The sequence below is a fragment of the Furipterus horrens genome, unplaced genomic scaffold (assembly GCF_987537825.1).
Source record: "Furipterus horrens unplaced genomic scaffold, mFurHor1.1.pri manual_scaffold_17, whole genome shotgun sequence".
NCBI classification, from domain to species: Eukaryota; Metazoa; Chordata; class Mammalia; order Chiroptera; family Furipteridae; genus Furipterus; species Furipterus horrens.
The window spans coordinates 46,514,587-46,534,917 of NW_028327187.1; the positions used below are offsets into that span (position 1 = coordinate 46,514,587).

At 37.6% G+C, this 20,331-nt stretch overlaps 1 protein-coding gene across 1 annotated transcript in view; it reads left to right on the forward strand.

Annotated features, from left to right (window-relative positions):
- The first annotated feature begins 18,673 nt into the window (after nt 1–18,673).
- Nucleotides 18,674–20,331, forward strand: part of LHFPL1 (LHFPL tetraspan subfamily member 1) — a 91,267-nt gene continuing 89,609 nt past the window's right edge. Inside the window, exon 1 of the mRNA XM_090264746.1 lies at nt 18,674–18,770. The gene's annotated coding sequence lies outside the window, so the exon portion shown is untranslated. The remainder of the gene's footprint in view (nt 18,771–20,331) is intronic.

Consider the following 20,331-nt stretch of genomic DNA (forward strand, 5'->3'; position numbering starts at 1 on the left):
AAATTAGAAAGTGCCATGAGACAAATGAATAATTAACTTTAAAAATGCATTAAAGACTTAAACATAGATCCCAAACAACAAAACTAGAATAAAACATAGGGGAAAAGCTTCATGATATTGGACTTGGCAATGGTTCTTTGTATATAACACTAAGTGCAAGACAACAAAAGCAAAAATAGACAAATGGGACTTAACCAAACTTAAACAACTTTTGTACATTAATGATACAAACAAAGAATAAAAATAAAATTAATAGAATGGGAGAAAATATTTCCCAATTATATATCTGAATAAGGGTTAATATTAATACTATATAATGAACTCCTACAACTCAACAACAAAAATATCAAATAACCCAATTGAAAAAATGGGCAAAAGACTTGAATTGACATTACTCCAAAGATGATATACAAATGGCCTGCAATCTTTAATATCAGAGAAGTACAAATCAAAACCATAATGAGATAACACCCCATACTAATTAGGATGGCTGTTACAAAAAAAAAATCAGAAAATAACAAGTGTGGACAAGGATGTGAAGAAACCTGAACCCTTGGACATTATTGGTGGGACTGTAAAATGGTGCAACCACTATAGAAAACAGTATGACATTTCCTCCACACATTAAAAATAAAACTAACATATGATTTAACAAACTTATTTTTGGATATATATCCAGAAGAATTGAAAACAGGGCCTCAAAGAGATACTTCCATACCCATGTTCATAGCCACAAAGTGGAAATAACTTAAAAGTCCATCGATAGTTTATTGGGTAAACAAAATGTGGTATATACATTGCTAATAGATGAAATTCATTTGTTAAATCCTAATAGGTTACGGACCCCCAAAATTTATGTGTTACATCCTAACTCCCAATGTGATGGTATTTAGAGGTGCATCATTTGGGACATGATTAGGTGATGAGGTGGAGTCCTTATGAATGGGATTAGTGTCATTATAAAAGAGACTCTAGAGAGTTCCCTTATCCCTACTGCCATGTGAGGACACAGACAGAAGATGGCCATCTATGAACCAAAACGCAGGCCCTCACCAGAAACTGCAAATCTGCTGATACCTTAATCTAGGACTTCCTAGCCTCTAGAACTGCAAGAAATAAATTTATGTTGTTTAAGCCATCAAATCAATGATATTTTGTTATAGCAGCCTGAGCAGACTAAGACATATATACAGTAGAATATAATTCAGCCTTAAAAAAAAGAAATCCTGCCACATGCTACAACATGAGCAAAATATACAGACATCGTGTTAATTGGAATAACCCAGTCACAATAAAAGACAAATACTATATAAATACACTTGCATGAGGTATCTAAACTAATCAAATTCATAGAAACATAAAGTAGAGTGATCATTAACAATGGATGAGGGAGGAGAAAGGGGAGTTTTTGTTTAATCAGTATAGAGTTTTAGTTACACAGGATGAAAAAGTTCTGGAGAGCTTTTTTACAACAAAGTGAATATACTGAACACTGTTTAACTGTACACTTAAAAATGGTTAAGATAGTAAAATTTTATGTGTGCTTTACCACACTAAAATGTTTAAAAATTCAGGCCGCTAAGATCTGACTGACTGAAATTGGGTATCATTTGGTTACAGTATATTTTTTAAGCTTTATGTTTTATTTTTTTGAATTACAGTTTATATTCAGTATTATTTTGTATTAGCTTCAGGTGTGCATCACAGTGATTAGACAATCATATACTTTACAAAGTGTTCCCCTGATATTTTAAGTACCCATCTGGCACCTACATAGTTATTATAATATTATCGAATATAATCCCTATGCTGTATTTCACATCCCTGTAACTATATTGTAACCACCAATCTGTATTTCTCAATCTCTTCACCTTTTTCACCCAGTCCCCAAATCCCTCTCCCCTCTGGCAATCATCAGTCTGTTCTCTGTATCTATGAGTTATTTGTTTTGCTCGTTCATTTATATTGTTCTTTAGATCTCACATGTAAGTGAAATATTAGGTATTTATCATTTTCTGTCTGACTTATTTCACTTAGTATAGTACTCTATAGGTCAATCCATGCTTTTGAAAATGGTAAGATTTCATTCTTTTTTATGGGCTAGTAATACTCCATTGTAGATATGTACCAGTTCTTCTTTATCCAGTTGTCCATTGGTGAGCACTAGGGTTGCTTCCATATGTTGGCTATTGTAAATAATGTTGAAATGAACATAGAGGTGCATATATTCTTTCAAATTAGTGTTTAGGTTTCTCTGGATATGTACCTAGAAGTTGAATTGCTGGGTCATAAAGCAGTTCTATTTTAAAATTTTTGAGATACCTCCATACTGTTTCCCATAGTGTCTACTCCAATTTGCATTCCCAATAACAGTGAAAGAGAGTTCTCTTTTCTCACATTCTTGATAACACTTGTTGACTGTTGATTTATTGATAGCCATTCTGACATCTGTGAGGTGATGTTTCATTGTGGTTTTATTTGCATTTCTCTAATAATTAGTGATGTTGAGCATCGTTTCATATGTCTATTGGCCAGCTGTATGTCCTCTTTGGAGAAGTATCTATTCAAGTTCTTTGATCATTTTATAATTGTATTGTTTATTTTTTGGTGTTGAATTGTATGAGTTTGTTATAAATTTTGTATATTAACTTCTTATCGGATGTATCATTAGTAAACATGTTCTTTCAGTCAGTGGATTGTCTTAATTTTGTTGATGGTTTCCTTTGCTGTGCAAAAACTTTTTAGTTTGATGTAGTCCCATTTGTTTATTTTTTCCCTTGCCCAAGGAGATATATCGGATAAAATATCACTAAGAGAAGTGTTTGAGATTTTACTGCCTCTATTTTCTTCTAGTTTTATGAGCTCTCCATTCTGTTCCATTGATCTATGTCTGTTTTTATGCCAGTACCAGGCTGTTTTGATTATTATGGCCTTGCAGTATAGTTTGATATCAGGCAGCATGATTCCTCCAACTTTTTTCTTCTTTCTCAAGATTGCTGTGGCTATTCAGGATCCTGTGCATTTCCATGTAAAGTTTTGGATGATTTGTTCTAGTTCTGTGAAATAGTCTCAGAATTTTTATGAGTTGAGATATCTACAACAAGTTTGTTATAGCTATTTTCTATTTTTTCCGGTTACCAAAAGTGAATGACTACACAGGGTCATTGTGAGAATCAAATGAGACAGTCTCTGTAAAGCACTAACTACAGTGCTTACTAGATAGTATTTGCTAGCGATGATTGCTAGCTAAAGATACCTTCAGGCTACTGTTCTAGAGTAAAGGTTTTTGTAAGATGAAGAAAACAAAGCTTGAACTTTGATGACCACACACTCTCTCTTTTCTCAGAGACCTCAGGTGGGTCAGAGAAGCAGCATTCTGAAAGTGCACAGAGATGATGTCTCTGATATCTCCTCTAAAGTGACCAGTGACATAAATAGTTGACCAAATTGACCAAAACTTTGTTTATTTATTCCACTAGGTTCACTAGAAAAAACGGTGTGCGGAGAATAGCACTAAATTATAGAAAGATTTTAGTGCTCCTTCTACTGACTCAATAAAAGAGGAGCACTCCTGGAACCAGAGAAGATAGAGCAGTATGGTGTGGAGCTTCAGAGAAAGCTATATTAGAACTCCAGTATTCCCAGTATTCCCTATTGTCTATAAAATCTTAGTCAAGGTTTTGGCCCAGTTTTGCCTCAGTTTCCTCAGTTGTCAAATTGGAGGTTATAAAACCCTCACTGGATTGTTGTATAGATCAGATGGAAGAACCTATATGAATTCACTTAGCATAATGCCTGGCATAGAACAAGCATTTAAGAAATGTAGCTGTTATTGTTAACCAAGGTGATCCCTGGGCCACAGTACTGGAGAGTAGAGCTTTTGATGTCATGCAGTGAGACATCAAACTTCCATGTCCTTGGAGCAAGCTTATTGAATCCTCTTTCCATTGTTCCTTTGATTCCTTTGATGTCTCTAGTATTTAGTGAGGGTTGGAAGGAAGCTTCCACCTTGAATAGGATTAGGGAGATTAATTTTACTACCTCTGCTCTAGATACATGGATAATATTCTCTTTCTCCTGAAATTGTTTTAGGGCTCTCTGTTTTTGATTTTAGACTAGTAATTTCTAAAAGGTAAGAAAAGGCCTTGGGCCTAGTGCAAAGAGACCAAATAAGCTGATCACTGTATGTTTAACATTATGAGCCTTAGATATGAATGGAGCCTTAGGAGGATGGCATCCGTAGGCAGTTTCTATCTCTGCCCCTTTTATCATTTTCTCTCACTATTCTCCTATAACATTAACCTGCTTTTTGTGATAAGTATTTTTTTTTTAATTTTTATTTTTCTCTTTTATTATTTGGTTTTTCAATTACACTTGTCCTATTTTTCCCCCATTGCTCCACCCCACCCAGCCCACCCCTTCTCCCGCAATCATATCCCTCCCTGTTGTCCATGTCCGTGAGTCATCTATACACATTCCTTGACTAGACCCTTCCCTTACTTATCCCCTTTCTCTCCCTCCCCCCTCCCCCCTATTGACTACTATTCTACTCTTTGTCCTATTTAGTTCATTTGTTTGTGTTGTTCTTTAGTTTCCTGTATTAGGTGATATCATATGGTATTTTTCTTTCTTTGCCTCACTTATTTCACTAAGCATAATTCTCTCCAGTTCCATCCATGTTGTCGCAAATGGCAGGAGTTCCTTCTTTCTTTCTGCTACATAGTATTCCACTGTGTAAATGTACCACAGTTTTTTGACCCATTCATCTACAGATGGGCACTTAGGCTGTGTCCAGTACTTAGCTATTGTAAACAGGGCTGCTATGAACATAGGGGTGTACAATTTATTTTTTATTCATCAGTTCATGGACTTTTGGATTGTTTCAACCTTTAGACAATCATGAAAAGTGTTGTGTATATTAATGTACAGGTGTTTGTATGAATACTTGTTTTCAGGTTGTTGTTGTTATTGTTGGTATATACGTAAGAAGAATTGCTGGATCATATGGACACTCTATGTTTTTTGAGAAATTGCCAAGCTGTTTTCTACATCAGCTGCATGATTTTACATCCCCACCAGCAATGAGCAAGGGGTTCAAATTTTCCAGTTCTCAAATACTTGTTATTTTCTATTATTATTAGTAGTAGTAGTAGTGGTAGCAATAGTAGTAGTATTGCCATTCTAGTGTATGTAAAGTGGTATCCCATTATGGTCTTGATGTTTTTTCCTAAGGATTAATGATGTTCAGCATCTTTTCATGTGATTATTGGCTATTTACATATCTTCTTTGAAAAAATATCTATTCGAGTCCTTTGCCCATTTTGAAATTGGGTTTACTTTTTGTCGTTGAGTTTTAAGTATTCTTTTTGTATTCCAAATACTAAGTTATCAGATGTATGATTTGCAATAATTTCTATGGATTGTAGTTGTACTTTCTTGATAGTATCCTTTGATGCACAAAAGTTTTTTATTGTGATGAAGTCTAGCTTATCTGTTTTTTCTTTTATTTCTTGTGCTTTTGGTGTCATGTGTAAAACACATTGCTTAATCTAAGGTCCTTAAGATTTATGCACAAGTATTCTCTAATAAGTTTTATTATTTTAGCCCCTATATTTAAGTCTTGATTCATTTTGAGTTCATTTCTTGTTTATGGTGTGAGGTGAAGTAGGGATTCAGCTTCTCTTAAGGACATCTACTTATCCTTAAACTTATTTTAGTTCCTTAAATGCTCTAAGCATTTTTATGACTTGAAACTTCTTCATTTTGTTTCTTTGGCCTGAAAGTTTCTTACCTTGGCTCTATCCTGGCTTTTAATGATCTTTTAGGTCTCACGTTAAATGTCACCTCAGAACCTCTTCCAATTACTTGATCTAATCTAAAATTGCCTTTATTCCAACCCAATGCTCTTTCTTATAACCAATTTTTATTTATGTTTTAGAACTTACCAGTGTACTTTGTTAATTGTTCACTTGTTTTATTAGCTTTCTTACCCACTAGAGTGAGTCCTGTGAGAGCCAGGACTTTGTCTATCCTGTTCTTTTTTTCCATATGTGATTTTTATTTTTTTAATCACTGTATTTCCAGTGTCTGACTCATAATAGGCAGTCAAAAAAAATCACTGTAGAATGAACATAATGTCCCTGACACCATAATATTGACAACAATGTCCTCCAAAGTATTTTGCAAATTTATGATCTGTGCATAAGGATGGTTTTTAATTTTCTATTTTTTTCTAAATCAAAAATTAAGTTCTGGAAAGGGTAAAAGTGATCCCTCAAGGTCAAACTGAGAGGCTTTGATTTGTAGACTGATTCTCACAGCATTAATTTAGCTTGTGGCATGCCACAAGGGTAAAAGGAAAAGATGCAAGAGACTGTTCAAGGCCAACTCCAAAGTGCTTGAACCTGCTTTCAGCTTCCCTGTTGTTCCTCAAAATTTCTCTAAATTCAAGAAGGAAAACCAGGTGGTACTACAGTTGATGGCACTTTGCCAAGCACAACAAACATTGGCTACTTAAAACTCATTAAAAATGAAAGAGACTTGTTAAACAAGCTGGAAATACAGCTGAATATCTGAGTGAGATTGTTTTTTTTTACAACTCATCCTTGGTTACCTCGGGACAATTTTTGATCAATAAGGTTCTTAACACTCGAGGATTTTTAACCATTCTGCCACCTAAAACCGCTATATCCTCACATCCTTCCTGAACAAGTTCTTCCTGAGTCAGCTCTTGTTCTTAGAGGCTGTGGTATGTGAGAAACATGTAAGAGGAGGACTAAGCAATCTTCGTTTCCTTCACAGTTCTTTGTCTCTTCACCCATCCTTTAAATGTGGATATTTATCAAGGTTGTTCCTCTCCATGGCCTTAATATGTAATAAGCATCTTGGCCATATAGTCAAGCCCTACTCTTAGGGCTTGTCTTCCACACTTGAACTTTTAACCCCAAACTTTCCCCCAAACCTATATAACTGTTTGCTATACAATAGGATGTTCCAGAGATGCTTCTTACCTAATAGCCAAGCTGAACTCAATTATTTATAGTTCTTCACTGTCCATCACCAAAGAGAAGAGGTGTAATCTGCCTTTATTCTTAAGAAAGGATATCTTAATGTACCCAGTTTCTCAGGGCAAAAATGCAAGATTCATACCATATTTCTCCTTTTTCTTCATACTCCTTTTGGCTCCTCCCCTCTGTTCCCATCCAGCTTGTCTTCCGTCTCCAAATCCTTTTCTGAATCTATCACTTAGTAGACCTAAGAGCCCTGTGGCTTTGGGAAAGTTATTCAAATTTAATTTTATTTTTCAATTACAGTTTATAATCAATATAATTTTATATTAGTTTTAAGTGTACAGATAGTGGTTAGACATCATATATTTTATAAAGTGATCCCCAACATTTCAAGTACCCACCTGGCACCATACATAGTTATTACAATATTATTGACTATGTTTCCTATGTTGTATTTTAGATCCCTATGACTATTTTGTAACTACCAATCTGTACTTCTCAATCGCTTCACCTTTTCTACCGAGTCCCTCAGCCACTCTCCCATCTAGCAACCATCAACCTATTCTGTGTATCTATGAACATTTCTGTTTTGTGTGTTTGTTTATTCATTTATACTGTTTTTTTCAGTTTCACATGTAAGTGAAATAATATGGTATTTAGTTTTCTCTTCCTGACTCATTTCACATAGCATATTACCTTCTAGATCCATCCGTGTTGTTTCAAATGGTAAGATTTCATTCTTTTTAATGGCTGAGTAACATTCCATTCTAGGTAACATTTCTTTTTTCTTTTTTTGTATATTTTATTGATTATGCTGTAACAGTTATCCCAGATTTCTTTTCCCTTTGCTACCCTCCACCCAGCAACCACCCCCCCTCCAGTAGTTCTACCCCACTTAGTCTATGTCCATGGGTCATGCATAAAGCTCTTCCCAACATCCTCCTGTCTATTCTTCACCCTCCTACTATGCTTAATTCCTGTGCCATTTCCCTCCCTCTACCCCATTCCCCCTCCCAGCTGACTTCCCCCGACATGCTCCCCATATCCATGATTCTGTTCCCACTCTGGTTGTCTGCTTAGTTTGCCTTTGTTTTCATTCCCTAGCTTCTGTTGTTGATAGTTGTGATACTGTTTTCACTTTAATGTTCATAGTTTTGATCTTCTTTTTTTTAAATAAGTCCCTCTAACACTTTATATAAAAATGGCCTGGTGATGATGAACTCCTTCAGCTTTACCTTGTTTGGGAAGCATTTCTCTGTCCTTCCATTCTGAATGATAACTTTGCTGGATACAGTAATCTTGGTTGTAGGTCTTTGCTTTTCATCACTTTAAATATTTCCTGCCATTCCCTTCTTGCCTGCCAAGTTTCTTTTGAGAAATTAGCTGACAGTCTTATAGCTACCCCTTTGTAGGTAACTCTCCTCTTCTCTCTTGCTACTTTTAAGATTCTTTCTTTATCCTTAACCTTTGGCATTTTGATTATGATGTGTCTTGGTGTGGTCCTCCCTGGGTCTAGTTTGTTTGGGACTCTCTGTGCTTCCTGGACCTGTATGTCCATTTCCTTAACCAAATTTGGAGAGTTTTCCTTCACTATTTTTTCACATAATTTTCCAGTTTCTTGCTCTCCTTCTTCACCTTCTAGCAACCCTGTGATTTGGATCTTGGCACGTTTAAAGCTATCCCAGAGGTTTCTAAGCCTCTCCTCACTTTTTTCAATTCTCGTTTCCTCATTCTGTACTGGCTATTTGTTTCTTCCTTGTGTTCCAATTTGTTGATTTGAACCCTGGTTTTCTTTCCTTCACCACTTGTTTCATGTGGATTTTTCTTCATTTCAGCCAGGATAGCCTTCATTCTTTCCCCTGTTTAATTTTTTTCTGTCAAGTCTGTGAGCATCTTTATAACCAATGCCTTAAACTGTGCATCTGTTAAACTCGCTATGTACTCATCTGTTAGGTACATTATCTGCTCATTGCTTAGTTATGTCACTGGAACCTTGATCTGCCCCCCCACCCCGGGTTGTACTTCTCTGTCTCCTCATCTTGACAGTTTACTGTGTTTGCCTCTGTGATTTGGGTAGGGCCGGCACACTGGTTACATTATAGGGGGTGGAGCCTTAGGTTTTCATTAGTGCTGGTGCCTGTTTTTCTGCCTTTTGGCACTGTATGTGGGGGAGAACTCTGAGAGGAAACAGTGTCAGCTGCCGCTGCTTTTCCAGGCACTTCTCCCACTTCCTGTACTAAGCAAGCTGCCTCCTTTTTGAGAGTGGTTGCTTTTTCCTCCGCCCATCCCCCACTGGTTTGCACAGTCAGAAGCAATGTGGCTCTATTTTCCCTGGTGCTGAAACCACAAGGTATGTGGTCGTGTCTGGGGCTGGGATCACTTCTTGGGTTTAAACTGCATGACTGTGTTTTTCGCTATGTCTACAGTTGCTGTACTGTTAGGCGCACCCACAAGCTGTACCTGCCAGCTGCCACTGCCTCTAGCTGTGCAGCCAGCCATGCTACCACAAAGCATTGTCCCTGCAGCTACTGATCCACTCCTCTTTCTCTACGTCCCAGCTCTGCCCATCCTACCTTTCTGACTGATTTCTTCTTCCTTATTTCTTTGCTGAACTTCCCTGTAGTTTCGATTTTCTGGATTTTCTGTTTTTTTTTTTTTTGTTTTTGTTTTAGTTTTGAAGTGGTTGTAAATTTCTTCTTAGCTGTGAGGAGATGCAGTGTGTGTATTTATACCTCCATCTTGGCCGGAAGTCTGTAACACTTCTTTATCCAATTATCCATTGATGGACACTTGGGTTGCTTCCATATCTTGGCTACTGTAAATTATGCTGCAATGAGATAGAAGTGCGTATGTATTTTTTTTTGCATTAGTGTTTTGGGTTTCTTTGGACATATACCCCAAAGTGGAATTGCCAGATAAATGTGATCTATTCAATAAATGGGAAAATTGGACAGATACATGCAAAAAATGAAACAAGGCCATCTTTTTATACCATATACAAGAATAAAATCAAAATGGAGTATAGACTTAAATGTTAGACTTAATACCATAAAAATTCTAGAAGAAAACATAAGCATCAAAACTTCGGCATTTCTCCTAGCAATATTTTTCTGACATATCTCCTTAGACAATGGAAAAAAATAAACATCTGGGACAACATCAAACTAAAAGTTTTTGCACAGCAAAGAAAACCATAAACAAAACAAAAAGACAATCTATTGAATGGGAGAAGGTATTCACCAATTATATATCCAATAAGGGATTAATATCCAAAATTTATAAGACACTCATACATCTCAACACCTAAAAGTAGACAATTTAATTAAAAAGTGGGCAGAGGTACTGAATAGACACTTCTCTAAAGAAGACATGCAGATGGCCTATATATATATGAAAAAAATGCTCAGTGTCATTGATCCTCATAGAATGCACATTAAAACCACAGTGAGATATCACCTCACACCTGTCAGAATGGTTATCTTCAATAAATCAACAAACTGTAAGTGTTGATGAGGATGTGGAGAAAAGGGAACCCTTGTGCACTTTTGGTCGGAGTGCAGATTGATGCAGCCACTATGGAAAAACAGGATGGAAGTTTGTCATTTAACTTTTCTGAGTCTCAATTCCCTTCCTAAAAATGGGCATAATTTCTACTTCATAAGGATGTTGTGAGGACCAACTTTATAATTCAAATTTAAGGGACAATTACTTAGAAAAAGGCAAATCCTGATTGCAAAGATTATTAATGTTTGCCCACAATTTCCAGAAAATATCCATGATAATAATTCCCTGGACAGGTCTTCTATGGAGAATCACAGATATGCCTATGATGTCCCCAGGAACCAGCCTTACATCCCAGAAAGAGATAGAAAAAAGGTTTTTGACTGTCAGTCGTATTTTACTCACAGTTGCTAACAAAATGTGATATATAATGTAAGTCACTAGGCAAATGCCCAAATATGTTCTGGGGCAGTATTACCCCAGTACTCAAATGCTTATCCAGAGAACAAAGCTGAGTTTCATAAAGTACGGCCTTCCTTACTGTGTGGTCCTTGCTTTCTGCAGCTGTTGTTTCATGAGATTTTGTGGGCAAGTAGCCTGGCTCATAGTGCTGCCTCTACTGGTCAGTCACTAGTCCTATCAGATTACCCTTGTGGAAAATTCTGTCATATATTTCCTGAAATCTACATTTCATTTCCTGAAGATTTTTTAGTTATTCTATTACCCTCACTTTTTCTTCAACATTTAAGCCAATGCTAAAATGACAGAAGACACATTCATTCTTTCATCTCTTTTAATGTCTTTCCATGGTGTCTTTGCCCAGTTTTTTTTTTTTTTTGGAGGAGTCTGGCTGGTTACACCATTCAGCAAAGCCAGCAAAGTGCAGTAATGCTGTAAGAACCAACTGGACGCCTAGAAATTAGTCTTTGTATGTGAGGTGTCCAAATTGACAAAGCTCTGTGACTTGCTTTAGGAAGCAGAAGCAAGGATAATAAGGATTTCTTGGTTCTGGAATGCCATTTCTCTTGTTGCATTGTAACTCATAACCCAGTTAGATTATCCTCTAGAAAATTAATCAGGATTGTTTACAAAATTAGTTATGCTAATTCACTGGTAAGTGATCATGCCCCTCACATGGTTTGGCCAATTGTGAAGATGGGGGTATTAGGGCTAGAAAGACTTCAAAAGACACTGATGACTTTGTTCTGAGAGAGGTGGGATGGGGAAGTATAACACGAAATACTGTTGATAGACTTGGGAGGAGAATATTTGCTCTTTCAGCTACCTAGACCATCATTTAGGACACTGCTATAAGAGCAGAATTCTAGTCAAACTTTGATCAACTGGAGTGTGAGAGAGTGGACCCTCTGTTCCTAGGCAGATAAGTCCCGTAATTAGTTTGGCACTGGGGTACCTTGAATGCAAAGGCCAAAAAGGGAAATGAAAAAATAAAGTGAGAAAGTTATCACTGAGAGAAGAAAGCTTTAAGAAAGATCTGGGACCTGAAAATGCCAATATGACAAATTTATTTATTTTACAATGAGATAGTTTTCAAATGTGAATCAGATAATGCTTTAAACCAGATAGTGGCTTCCCATTGGTCTGTGCTAGGCCAGAACAGAAAACATGGTCAACGGTCAAAGATGGATGAAGATAATGACTCATACTAGGTCAAGGTAGCCCAAGTACAATAATAAAGTAGTAAACCTCAGGCCTAAATGGTAAACCCCAAGTTACTACTAACAAATCTGTGAATAAAAGTACCTCAGAAACCCAGAGATAAAAACAGGAGTTGAAGGCTGTTGTTTCCTGTAGCTGTTCCTGTTTTCATAGAAGTTATGTTTAAAATTGTGTGCTCTTAAAGGCCAAGCCACTGGAGACCTGCCACATCAGCAGCATAGAACTTACCCGGTTTTGCCACAGTTACCTATGATTTGCAGTCTATTTTGAGTATGTGCCACACTGAGCTTATGGAAGGCTTGCCCATAACTTGCCACTGTAATTAAAAGGAAATCCTACAAATCCCTGCATGATATACTTCTGCTTACCTCCACAGCCTTACCTGGTATCACCCTCTGATTGGTGCACCATAATTCAACCCCACTGACCTTTCAGTTCCTTAACCTGACAGGATCCTCCCTTCCTCAGAGCCTTTGAATTTACACTCTTCTCCCAGCTTATTCCAGCTCCTTTTTTGTTTTTCTTCCTTCAGGTTTTCAGCTCCATGCCTCAGAGAAGCTTTCCCTGATTCCTCTATTTGAAGTAGGTATCCTTCTCCCATTACTCTATTTTTCCTTTTTTTAAGTATATATTTTATTATGTTGTTACAGTAGTCTCAATTATTTTGCCTTTGCTCCCCTCTGCCCAGTACCCACTCCCCTTCCCTCCAGCATTCCCGCCCCCCTTAGTTCATGTCAATGGGTCATGCATATATGTTCTTTGGCTTCATACTTTCCTATATTATTCTTAACTTCCCCCTGTCTATTTTGTACCAGCCAATTATGTTTCTTAATTCCTGCACCATTTCCCCACTTCTCCTCCTTCCCCATCCCAGCTGATAACCCTTCAAATGATCCCCATACCTATGATTCTGTTCCTATTCTGGTTTGCTTAGTAGGATTTTGTTCTTATTTTTTAGATTAGTTGATAGTTGTGTTTGTTGTCATTTTAATGTTCATAATTTTGATCTTTTTCTTAAGTAAGCCCCTTTGACATTTCATATAACAATGGCTTGGTGATGATGAGCTCCTTTAGCTTTGCCTTGTCTGGGAAGCCCTTTATCTGCCCTTCCATTCAATATGATAGCTTTGCTGGATACAGTAATCTTGGTTGTAAGTCCTTGCTTTTCATCACATTGAATACTGCTTGCCAGTCCCTTCCTGCCTGCAAAGTGTCCTCTGAGAAATCAGCTGATAGTCTTATAGGCACCCCTTTGTAGGAAACTCTGCTTTTCTCTTGCTGCTTTTAAGATTCTCTCTTTATCTTTAACCTTTGGCATTTTAATAATGATGTGTCTTGGCGTGGTCCTTTTTGGGTTTAGCTTGTTTTGGACTCTCTGTGCTTCCTGGTCTTTTATGTCTATTTTCTTTGCCAAATTTGGAGAGTTTTCCTTCATTATTTTCTCACATAAGTTTTCAATTTCTTGCTCTTCCTCTTCTCCTTATGGTACCCCTTTGGTTTGGATGTTGGCATGTTTAAAGTTGTCCCAGAGGTTCCTAAGTCTCTCCTTATTTTTTTCAATTCTTGTTTCCTCATTCTGTACTGGTTGACTGTTTTTTCCTTCCATATGTTCCAAATCACTGATTTGAACCCTGGTTTCCTTCCCTTCACCATTGGTTTTGTGTGAATTTTCCTTCGTTTCATTTAGCATAGCCTTTAATTCTTCCCTTATGTGTTTGCCATACTTAAGGATATCTGTCAAGCCTGTGAGCATCTTTATCACCAGTATTTTAAACTCTGCATCTCTTAGGTTGGCTATCTCCTCGTCACTTAGTTCTCCCACTGGAACCTTGATCCGTTCCCTCTTTTGTGCCATACTTCTCTGTCTCCTCATCTTGACAGGCTCCTGTGTTTGTTTGTCTCTGTGCCTTAAATAAAGCGGTCGCTCCTGTTATGTTGTAAGGGGCAGAGCCTTAGGTATTCATCAGTGTAGGGTGACCCATTTCACCACGTTGTGATGCTGTATGTGGGGGAGGGGTCAGAGAGGAAACAAATGCCACTTGCACAGCACTCCCCCCTTTTCCAGGCAGTGCTCCCACTTCCCTATTGGACTGGTGCCTCTCTAGCTGTTGCCCTAGCCATCATTCCCAGAGTGAGTGGGTCAGCGGGCATTCTAGGACCATGGGGGCCCTTTAAACAAGCAGTCTCTGCTGAAAAATGGGCACTTTCTTCCTCCACCCCACCCCCACTGGTTTGCATAGTCAGAAACAATGAGGCTTTATTTTCCCTGGTGCTGGGACCATGAGCTCTGTGGTCTGGTCTGGTGGTGGAAGCGCTCCACAGGTGTCCCTCCTGACTTCTTAAAATGTGTGACCGTGTTTTCCACTGGCCTGCTGCTGCCACTGTTGCTGCAACTGTACCGCATCATCTCTGCCCCAGCTCCACCCCTCCTACCTGTCTGGATGAGTATTTCTTCTTTATATCTTTGTTTGTTGGACTTCCATGCAGCTTGATTTTCTGGAACTTCTGGTTGTCTCTAGTTTTGAGGTAGTTGTATTCTTTCTTAGTTGTGAAGGGAGATGCAGCGTGTGTGTCTAGGCCTCCATCTTGGCCGGAAGTCCCATTAATCGGTTAATGTTACTGTTTTTAAAACCACCTAATATTTATCACTGTGCATTGTTATCATATTTGTTTGCTTGTTTAATCTGTTCCATCTCCTTCAGTAGAATATAAACTTCATAATGGCAGGGACCCTTTCTATCTTCTTAAACCTTATTTTCCCACCACCAAACACAGTGTCTGGTATACACTAGTGATCAGTAAGTAATTTTGGGGGGTTACCTTCTCCAAGTGGGCAACAATCATCGTGGGTGATGAATCTTCCTCACCAAGTATATAAGACATTTAAAGAGTTTTATTTATTAGGTAGATGGAAAAGTCCTCCATATTTTTGAAAGTTTATGTCACTATAAATATGCTTAGAGAGAGATATGTTTACAGGAAATGCCACAGTTAGGGCTCTCTTGCTCCTCCTGCTATCCAAAACCAGTTATTAAATCTTTACCAACACACCATATCTCTGGTTAATACTATTAGTTTATCCTCTGAGGTCAGAAAGAAAATACAACAAAAGAGTTGTCAGTTCTAATTTTTATATAAAAAGAAATATCAATATGTTTCATTTCTAGGTTTTCAATCACCACCTGAAACTATAGTATAGGTAAGGTATATTTTTCCTATGCAGTCTGCATGGGTGACACGTCATGGAGTCTATGTGGTTTTAAATTTGTAAGCACTCACATGCAAACTCTCCAAACCTCAAGGGCAATGGGACTCTAAAAGTTATTTCAGAAATAAATGGATCCTTCTTGTAAGACTAGGGCAGAACATAAACCCACAGTAATAAGAAATTTTATTTATAAAACAACAACAACAAAAACAGAAGACCCAAGTGGCCTCTAAAGAAATAGCAGCTCTTAAAAAGAGGAAAAAGTAACTGGAAGTATATGCTAACAAGCATGGAGTTTGTTTTGGAGGTGGTAAAAAATGTTCTCAAATTGGATAGTGGTAATAGGTTGCACAAATTTGTGAATATACTAAAAAAGACAAGCAGAATTCTACACTTTGAAAGGCTGAATCACATGATATGTGACTTTTATCTCAATAAAGTTGCCAGAAAACAACAACAATAACAATAAAAAACAGGGTATATAAGAGGACAACATAAACACAGGTTCAAAGGAAAGTTAACAGAGAAATACATTTTCACAAGCTTACCAAATATTTGGCTTATACAGATTTATGGTGCATTGTTACCTTCACAGATTCTAAATAATGGCGAGGGTTGGCTGGCACATTAACAAAGCTGAAAGCAAGCAGCATTTCCCATTTCACTCCACCCTCATTTTCAACCTCTTAATCCTAACAAGTAAAATAGTGTCTCTATTATACTCTATTGGGGTGGGTCTGAACCAGGGGTCCTCATTATTATTTTTCTGTAAACAGAGAAATAGTAAAAATTTAGATTTTGTGAACCATTCGATCTTTGCAGCTGTAGCATGAAATCACCCATAGATGATACACAAATGAATAAATTGTACCTATGCTCCAATAAAACTACAAAAACAAGCTACCTATTGGAATTGGTGCACAGCACAGACTCTGGATTTCTGATCCCTTGTCTAGACTGTGAAATGTTGTGGGAGTGTTGATTTTGCTTGATAAACTCTATTGTATAGAGCAGTGCCTTGTGAACTAAAGATGGGTGTGAGGATGTGTATCACAATCACCTGTCACTATATCTTGTCTTTGAAGGATCTCTTAGTCAAGCCTGATCAAAGGCAGAATTTACATATTCCCTGGGTACTTGGCCAATACTCATTTTAACATTATTGAAAATATTATATACTATCCTATCCCCTACATAAATTACAAGAACTTTTTTTCTCTTCTCAATCTTCTCCAGATGATCTTATGGAAGCTGGGCTGAAGAGTATTTTTAAGTGAGAAAATACCAAGAACCAAAAGATTTAAGCAATTTTTTTATGAGAGAATGATAAACCCTTAAATTAAGAACAGGAAATAAAACTTCACCCAAATTTCACCCAAATTTCATCATAATTTAGTATACATTTAAGTTTCCATAACATTCAACTTAAGGTAACTGGAGGCATAAGGAATAGAGGATAAAAAGTGGTAAGTAAAAATGAGTTTTTTGCCCTGTCCAGTGTGGCTCAGTTGTTTGGTCATCATCTTGGAAAGCCAAAGTTTGCAGATTTGATTCCCAGTCAGGGCACATGCCTGGATTGTGGGCCCAGTCCCGGGTTGGGGTGCATGCAAGAAGCAATAGATAGATGTTTCTCTCACACATTAATGTTTCTCTTCCTCCCTTCCCCTCTCTCTACAAATAAATAAAAAGTCTTAAAAAACAAACAAACTTATAGATTTACAAATAGTGATCAGTTCCCCCAAATGACAGGGACAGCCCCTAAGCAAAGAGCAATATTCACTGCTGCATATTATGGAATCAACTACTTTTCCTATGTCAAAAAATTTAGCCATATATTACACACAGTTATCATCTGTCTGTTAATATTGACTTATTTTTAATGAGAGAGTGTTTAAAATTTTTCTTTATATAGCCCTATGTCTGAACCAGTGATTCTTAAAGGTACATCTACTAGGAGATTATAAAACTTATCTCAGGAGTTTACACTGTCAAAAGTTAGACATTCCATCTATGGAGTCATCTCTCCCTCCCCCCAGAAACTGCCTTAGTAAGCCATTATTACAGATAGGAATGTGGTTTATCAGTGTCTATGGGCAGGAAAAAATGGTTTAAAATTGTTGATGGAAAATAGCAAGACAAACAAATGTATGCTTGTATAAATATAAGGCTATATCATGGATAAAAGACAGGGTGCAAGCTTGTTTTCACAGTAGGCAGGAAAGAATTTATGAACTTCATTGAAGAATCAGAGTACAATGAATGTGTTAAACTGCTAGTTCATTTATTCTCATATTTTAAATTATTGCCACAAAATGCTAGAAAACAGGCCTGATAACCTTTATAGCATTCTGGGAAGGGAAGTGGGCTACTATAGAAATAAAGTTACTTTGGATCAGTCTAGTATGTTGTATTAAGTTAAGCTAGTTGCCATTCTTCCTTCCAATTCATTTTGTTCATCAAAGTTCCCTGTTCACAAGCTATCCAGGAAATGAGACACATATGCCCCCCCCAAAAAAAAATACAGGGTAGAAAGTGATAGGTTTCCCAAAATAAATACAAAGTGCCAGAGACATTCATAGGTGGGAGAGATGACACCAGGCTGGATCAGAGTGTCAGGCAAAGCTCTATTAATCTCTAGACCTCTTAGCTCTTCTCCCAAGCACTAAAGTAGTTATTGATGTTTTGGAATAAGTTAGACATTGTCTTTTGGTAGTACTGTTATTTTTTTTAATGTATTATTAAGACTTCTCAATATGTGATTTTAAGTTTCTTAAATATTTACTTCTTACATTTTGGAGCCATAAATTGCTCTTTTGGAGCATCTTACCTGTCATCAGACAGTGAGAATTAGTTTAGGAAAAAGAGGCTATTCTGTCTTACTTGGTTCAGGCATGTGTTTTCTGAGTCATTTCCAGGCACACATGTCTGCCACTTAATATATATGGTGGAAGTGGTTTAGGGCTTTGGAAGAAAGTTAGGGAGAACCTCTATTCCTTGGCAAGCATTTGGGCAGCAGATGAAGAAGTAAGATGGATATGCAGTTCAAGTGTGAGTTGTGTGCATGCACACACACACACTCACAGACAAGCTGACTTGGCAGCTGTGAGGATGTACGTGGGGCACTCAGTGCCTCTAAGCTATTTCAAGTGCCTGCATGTCTGAGGCTGGATTTGAAACCTCCAGCGTGTTTGGAGTTAATTCCCATTGGGTTGGACTCCACCCCTTTCTCCCAAAGGTAAAGCAAGGTTTTTCAGGCATCACTGCAAAGAGCAGCTGGGATTCCCATCCCCTTCTGACAAGCTGTAAGGAGTTGTTTCTCAGATCTGAGTTCGAAGAGAGGGAAAAAGTCAATCAGCCTTCATGGTCAGAAGGTAAATTTACAACTTGGGCCAAATGCAATTGAAACAGCTGGATGAGAAACTGCTTTGCTCTCCCCTTGCTTAGCCCTCCTCTTCCCCTTCCTTTCCCAGGCTTCCTGTACTTTCATCTCACAGCTCAGAGAATCTGTTTCTTCCCAAAGGCAGCCTGGTCCATTTTTAATTTCTTGTGGTTTGTTGTTTGCACAGAGGCTATGCAGAATCAGGGCTGGATTCCTCTTTCATATTATCATGGTTTGATGACCTAAGGGTTAAATTCTAGCTGGTTTCCCCAGAATAATTGGTAACTTGAGGAGAGGAAGTGCATATCTCTGGGAGTGGATGGAGGTATTTTGTTCTGACTTGCATATAGAAGTAAAAGCAGATCTGGATTGCTGATGTGCTGAGTTGATTTCTTAGACTTGCCTAAACTACGGTTATGAGAATAAAATGGGTAATGCCATTAAACTGAAATGCAGATTTTGAAATTAGTGGGTCTGGAAATAAAAAGAGTTCATTCACTCAGTACATATTGTGAGTTCCTACTGTGTGCCAAGCATGATGACTTCCAGAAAACCTGAGATAGTTTAACTATAAATCTATTCTTGTAAAGAACACTGGGCCAAGCGGCTCCATTTTGTAGTGGGAAACTGAAAAGAGAAAGAAGCCTATGAGTGAGAAGAAGAAATCACTTAAAGAGTGTTTGAGGAAAGAGAGGGGAAATGAGTAATGTTCTACTTCTCAGGTGACTTCAAGTCTTCTCTGTTACTTATGGGAGAATGGAGTCTTCTGTGGCAAGGGGGAGAATTGACAACTATCTTAGTGTTAGCTAGATCATAGCCTTATTTCACTTGAACTTTACATTCCATCATCTCCATTTTATAGATGAAACTGAACCTCTGAGGTTTTAAGTGATTCTCTCGTGTTCATAGGAACTATAAGGGACAGACCTCAGAACTCTATTCCAGATCTGATTCTAAAATCTGGGCTCTTTTCTACTAAAACAGTATTTCTCAATCATAATTTCCATCATAATCATTTGATAATTTAAAAAAATGCAAATCCCATAAATTCTAATCCGGTGAATCTGAGAAGGAGTGTAATAGTCTGCATTTTGAACAAGTTTTGACGGTGACTCGGGTACAGAGGGTTTAGAGCTCCCATTTTGAGAAACACTCTTTAATATGCCATGCCTTCTCTCATTTCTGCTGAATTGGTTGGAGTAGCACTGAGCCTACCTTTTTCTTACACTTGCCAGATTCACTGAACGGAGGTAGTTGGCTGTGATGACATTTGGCCATGGTTATAGTGCTCATTTTTGGGGGAAAAGGGGCTAAGATTAAGCTATGAGCAACCTGAGTTGATGAAGGGTTCTCATCTGGAGGACAGTGGCCAACATGTTCTCCATTCCCTCTGAGGACTTGAGCAAAGGAATTGTCCATTAACTACAGCAGAAAACATTTAAAATGAAACATAACAAATGCTTTTTTGATAGTGAGAGTTGTTAAGATACTGAGAAAAATTGTAGAGCCCCCTTCTTAGAATTATTTTAAAAAGCATTAGATATAACCACTTG